Source organism: Bison bison, unplaced genomic scaffold (assembly GCF_000754665.1).
Source record: "Bison bison bison isolate TAMUID 2011002044 unplaced genomic scaffold, Bison_UMD1.0 scf7180017864032, whole genome shotgun sequence".
NCBI lineage: Eukaryota > Metazoa > Chordata > Mammalia > Artiodactyla > Bovidae > Bison > Bison bison.
The window spans coordinates 2,881,793-2,887,259 of record NW_011494604.1 but is presented as its reverse complement, the minus strand read 5'-3'; the positions used below and the strand labels follow the sequence as shown (position 1 = coordinate 2,887,259).

At 45.7% G+C, this 5,467-nt stretch overlaps 1 protein-coding gene across 1 annotated transcript in view; it reads left to right on the top strand.

Moving 5' to 3' along the window:
- Nucleotides 1–5,467, top strand: part of ITGB5 (integrin, beta 5) — a 106,980-nt gene that overhangs the window by 76,520 nt on the left and 24,993 nt on the right. The gene's annotated exons all lie outside the window — the stretch shown is intronic.

Here is a 5,467-nt window from a genome sequence, read left to right as displayed (position 1 = left end):
CAGGGCTGCATTCCTTCTCAGAGTTCTAAGGGAGAATCTGTTCCTTGGCCCTCTCCAACTTCCAGAAACCCATCTGCATTCCTTGGCTTGTAGCACCTTCCTCTGTTTTCACAGCCAGCACTGAAACATCCTCACATCTCTCTCTGACCTCTGTTTTGCTCTGATGCTCTTTGCCTCCCCCTTATAAGGAGCCCTGCAGCTGCATTGGACCCACCAGATAGTCCAGACCAGTCTCCTCATCTCAGGATCCTTGACTTAATCACATCTGCAGGGTCCCTTCTACCCTGTAAAGTAACACTGATACAAGTTCCAGGGATTAGGCTCTGCATATCTTTGAGGGCCATCCTTCTGCCTCCTACAGGTATGATTTGAAAGTTTTCTTTTATATCAAACAAAAAATTGTTTCTTAGTCACTTCCACTGGTGGGTCACATTTTAGGCTTCCCTTTTCCATATGGCAACCTGCTAAAACATCTGAGAACTTCTTTGTGTTTCTCTGTTCTCTTTTCTTTTTTAATTTTCAAAATATTACAATTTTTTGTTCTCTTTTCTTAACCCAAACTAGATACCAGGTCTCTTCCTGCTTTGAGGCTCTGTCATTTTGTTCAGCACGCTTCTCAGAATCAGGCAGGTTACTTGTCATCTGGGTAACAGGGGCTCAGCCCCAGGTTCAACTAACATTTGCTGCCTGTGACCTGAACTTTCCACTTTCATAAACACCTCCTAACAACGCTCACCTTTTCTTTTCTATTAAACAATTACATTGTACGGTTGAACTTAATTTTAACTTGACTACCAAAAGTTGAAGATTAATATTTGAATGAACTGTAGCAAAGCCAAGTTTTTGTTGTGTCACATCTGAGCACTGAAGTGTTTGAATCTAAGCAAAGGACTTTACATGGATTACAGTTAAGTGGAAGTTTGGCAGTTCCCATTCTGGGAGTGGCACTCTGGTGAAACACTGTGTCCTTTAACACGTCTCTTAAAGGTCAGTCTGTCCAACACCATGCCACCTACAGATCGAGTGAACAGAACAGTTTTGGGCAAGATTATAGTTTCTTCTACTACCTCTTATTCTCTTATATGTTCTGTTGCTTCCAGGATCCCTTCTTTGTGAATGGTCTCCCAGTGGTGAAGTGTTGATTTAGAAGGAACATGGAGTGTGGCAGGGAAGATGAAGCACAAACATGTAAAGTGAATCAGATCATAGAAACCATCTGTCCCTGTGGGAGGAGTAACCCCCATTCTGTCCACAGGAGAAACAAGTGCAGATGGTAGCACAGGGGAGGATAAGCCAGTGAGGTCTCCAGGGGCAGACCACACTGTGAGACACATACATGGGTGTGGCATGCTCAAAATTGGAAATGTTCTAGAAAGTGTAGGACGTATGGTGTCGTAGAAGAGTCAGCTAACTGATAGGGTCTGGATTTGATGTGCTGAACAGGCAACAGGGATCCGCTCTTCCTGAGGGGTTGGATGGTTCCCCTGGATCAGCAGAAAAGTGCTTAGGATCAGGCAGGCCTGGGCCTGACTCCAGCACCACCATGGGCTGCTTGTGTCCCTCTGGGCACAGGACTTTAGTGAGCAGTAAGAGAACGTGTCTAAGCACCTAGCACATTGCCTTGCTGACTGCTAGCTCCTCTAAGAATCAGGGCCACACACTCCTGGGAGCTGTAGTCGCTCCCAGTGTGCACACGGGGCCACCTTCCCCATGAGTCCTGCATGGCGGGATGGACAGACTGCCGCCACAAACACTCTAAGATACCTGACTGTGTCTGTAATTGGCTTTCAGCTAGTTTTTTTTTTTTTTAAACAAATTAGCAAGTATTATCGTGGAATGCTGTCCTTTCCCCTCAAGTGCCAAAAATGCGCCGGTGGGAGACTCTCACGTGTCCCCGAGTGAGGAAACAGGAGGTTAGAGATGCTTTGGGGCTCCTGCCTGTGTGGTATGTTGAGTCACTAACTCCTCTGGGTTGCTGAGCTGGATGTCTTCTGTTCCCTCATAGGAAAATTTGAAAAATACAGGGGAGTCGATGGAAGTGTGGTCAGTCTGAGCTGTCTGTCTCCTTCTTGGTGACCAGGATTAATTTGGACCATCTGGTGAAGCAGACAAGAAACTTCTTTTACCCTCTGTGTCCTCAGTCAAGAGAATGATTCCAGCTAGCTGGAGGATTATTCTTAGGTCTAGAATATTCTGAAGGGAAAGAAAGAAGTTGTTCATCATTCCAGCATTCTTATTTTAAGAGGTCTCCCATCTAAATTTTTTTCTAAATGTATATGTGTATGCACTTTTGTATCTTGCTTTTTTTTTTCTTATATTATATCCTAAGAAGCACCTGAAGTTGAATTACTTGAACACAGCAATGATTAGAAGAACATTTGGCTGTCTTTCCACTGCATCTCCAATTAGCCGCCTCCATCCCTTCACTTTCTGGCTCAGACAATAAAGAATCCCCCTGCAATTCAGGAGACGTGGGTTCAATCCCTGGGTCGGGAAGATCCCCTGGAGAAGGAAATGGCAACCCAGTCCAGTATTCTTGCCTGGGAAATCCCACAGACAGAAGAGCCTAGCGGGCTACAGTTTATGGGGTTGCAAGAGTTGGACCGACTTAGCAACTAAACCACCACCCCTTCACTTTGAAAGCAATAGCTAGTTGAAGCTATCCAAGTCTTTCTGGAGACAGTAGTTTGTAGGTCAGGAGTGTGGGTGATGTGAGGTCATCCAGGAAGGATGCCCAGCTCCAGGCAGGACCCATCCGCATGCATGCAACCCTGCCTGCCCATCCATGTACTGCCCAGCTCCTCGTTGCTTGTCTCACAAGCACTCCAGCTTATTCAGGAGGCAGCAGCGGGTGGGTGAGGGGTCCACCCACAGTTCTTGTTCCCGAGGTCAGCTTGGGGCTCCCACTCTGAAATTGAGTCCTTTGGTTTCAAGCTCTCAGATCACTGTTATGTTTGGGGTTTTGTGGGCGAGAAGTCTTATTTCTCAACAGCCGTTCTGGTCTTGAAGATGCTGACTCAGAGACTCACAAGCAGCTGACTTCAGCATTCTCTCAGCCCTTCCCCCTGCAGCCAGGCCTGCGGGGGCCGTGAGGTTGTGATCCACCTTCAGACACGGCCTGAGGCAGAGCCAGGCCAGAGCCGATGGGGACGTCCTGGAGAAGTTCTTCCACTTCTCCCAGGTCTTTTCACCTGTAAGAGGCTTCTGGTCCTTACCCCCAACCAAGACACAGGACCGAGGGTCAGGCAAGAAGTTACAGGTTTGAGACGTGTTATACATCACAGAAGTTAGTAGTGAAGGAAACCGGACTAAGGTCTGGAAGCAATTGAACATCTTGGTTATTACTTTTGTGACACACTGTCATGGGAATGTGTGTGGATCCAGGGCTGCTATTCCTCCCTCTGGTTTCTAGAGGCAAAATAACTCAGAGTGGTTCTGTCCACAGACCAATCCTGTGAGTACAGAGAGAGCCACAGGGCCATTGTGAGGGTTTCTGTTCCTTTGAGTCTCCTTAAGTGTTGACCCTTCAGAATCGCTCTGTTAATAGAACATGTGGACATGGTCTGTTTAGTTGTTTTCAGTGTGATTAGAGGTTATTGTGCAAACTTTGTTATTCTTTGCTGGTTTCTGTACCCAAACAGTGCATTTCCTGGGATTTGAGTTACTCTGCTGTGGTAAGCTGTTGAAATCATCCCAACCCTAGTGCTTTCAGCAATCTCTGTTCTTAAAATGCCTGCACTGCTGAGTCGCTCAGTAGTGTCCGACTCTTTGAGATCCCATGGACTGTAGCCCGCCAGTCCATGGGATTCTGCAGGCAAGAATACTGGAATGGGTTGCCATTCCCTCCTGCAGGGGATCTTCTCAATCCAGGGATCGAACCTAGGTCTCCCACGTTGTAGATGGATTCTTTACTGTCTGAGCCACCAGGGAAGCCTGCACTGGGATATGTGGAATAATTTACTGAAAGCTTACTTCTTGGGTTTCATATACTGAGAAAATTTATATCAAATAGGATATAGAATTTTGAACAGAATGCTTTTGGTCTTGTGATTGTGAGATCATGGAAGTATATCTAAGTATTTTACTTCATATTTTACTTCATCTAATAGGTTATTTGGGCAATTAAGGCAAGTAGAGGTCAAGGGGCAATTGCATTATTCTTCCAGACGTAAAAAAATGGAGAGTTGCATCATTCTGAGTGGCCAGAACCAGTGTCCAAACAGAGATTCCTGGTCTGGGCTGATGGTTTCCAGAAGGTTTCACAAGGTTGTATTAAACCCTTCCTGTTAAAAGCACCTCTGACATTATGGCCTGCTTCTAGACTTATTGATTCTTGCCAAATGAAACACCTCCCATGGCAACAGTTATCCGGATATGTTTATAAAGTGCTTCTCCCTCTGTTTATACTATTTTCTTTAGAAATATAATTTTCACACTCAGAGTAAGTGTCCTAGTGGCCATCTCTGGAGCTGTGGTCCCAGCTCTACCTTCTGTCACTGCATTGCAATTTCAATTTCCATAAATGACTTACAGGATCTTCTGGAATGTGGCTCCATGACAGAGGCCTCAAAAAGTACCTTTTGAATGAACCCAGATTTGACATATTTAATTTCTCAAGAAGAAAGGGGCTCTTGGTGGGATTACTACCACTGCGTGCCTCAGGTGAGACAGCCTAGAAAATTCTTCACATCTTTTCATGTGTATTAGCCTCTATTCAGTTTCTTGATGGTTACCTGGATGCTTTTTGCAAATACAAGGAGGAACTATATATGAGTGTGAAAATTCCATCCTTATCTTGCTCAAGTTCATTTGAAAAAACAGCAAAATGTAGGGCTCAGTCAGTCATATAAGCAAATGATGTACCTTTCAGACTGGCCAGGTGAAGCAGATGAGCTGGACTGCTCAGCTCTGGAGTCATCCAGCATCTTGCAGCCTGAGGCTGGAGAAAGCTCTTTCAAAAACTGTCATGTAGAAGTATCCGATCTTAGTGCAGCTGCAGACACTGAGGCGGTGATCTCTCACTGAGGTCGTTTCGTTTTGGGTAGAGTGCTGCATTCATCCCATTGAGGAGCTCAGTGAGCATTCCTCACGTGCCAGGTTTTTACCGGGTGCCAGGGGTACAGAGTTGGAATTGCTCACAGTACTGAATTAATTTTTAAATGTTTGTTCTCACTAGAATTTTCCACTCCTCAGAAATTTTCTGGGTTAGAGGAGTGAGGATATGAACCGCTTAAGCTTCTACCTTCACCGTCCAGACTTGTGTTAGATGTTGAAAATTAAGCATGTCGGCAGGCCGTGTGGAGAACCTGCCTTGTTCCATGCTCTGGGCTCTTGTTCCAACTCTGGGAATTGAGTTTTCTTACTGCTCTTCTCACTGCTCAGTTCGGTTCAGTCGCTCAGTCATCTCCGACTCTTTGCGACCCCATGAATCGCAGCACGCCAGGCCTCCCTGTCCATCACCAACTCC